The sequence below is a fragment of the Triticum dicoccoides genome, chromosome 7A, assembly GCF_002162155.2.
Source record: "Triticum dicoccoides isolate Atlit2015 ecotype Zavitan chromosome 7A, WEW_v2.0, whole genome shotgun sequence".
Classification (NCBI taxonomy): Eukaryota; Viridiplantae; Streptophyta; class Magnoliopsida; order Poales; family Poaceae; genus Triticum; species Triticum dicoccoides.
This window is the reverse complement of record NC_041392.1, coordinates 196,197,820-196,198,253: the sequence shown is the minus strand read 5'-3', so window position 1 is coordinate 196,198,253 and position 434 is coordinate 196,197,820.

Here is a 434-nt window from a genome sequence, read left to right as displayed (position 1 = left end):
AGGCGCCGGGTCTGGCGAAGGAACTCCACGTGGTCTTCATGGACGTTGGAGCCGTCCCACGAGCTTGACAACGCCATGGGAACGAGGCGGTGTGGAGACGCGACGGCGCTGAGACGGGAAGCTGCGACGGCAGTGAGAGGAAGAAGATGAGGGTTAGGAGGGGCGGAGCGGGAGGGAGCGTGCAAACCTCTATCGCTCTCCCTCCTCCCCCTACTTATAGGCTCACGTGGCGGAGCCGAGGAGGCGCGGCGTGGGGAAGCGTGGGGATCGATCGTGCCCACTCCCCACGTCCCGCGATTATCGAGCCTTAATGGCAAAACAAAACTGCCTCGAGAAAGCGAGCGGCCCCTGTGGGCCACGGAAGATCCGCGCCCGGACCAAGGCTCGCGAGTGGTGGGCCCGAGCCTGCGGCGGCGTCCCGTCGCGCGCGTGCG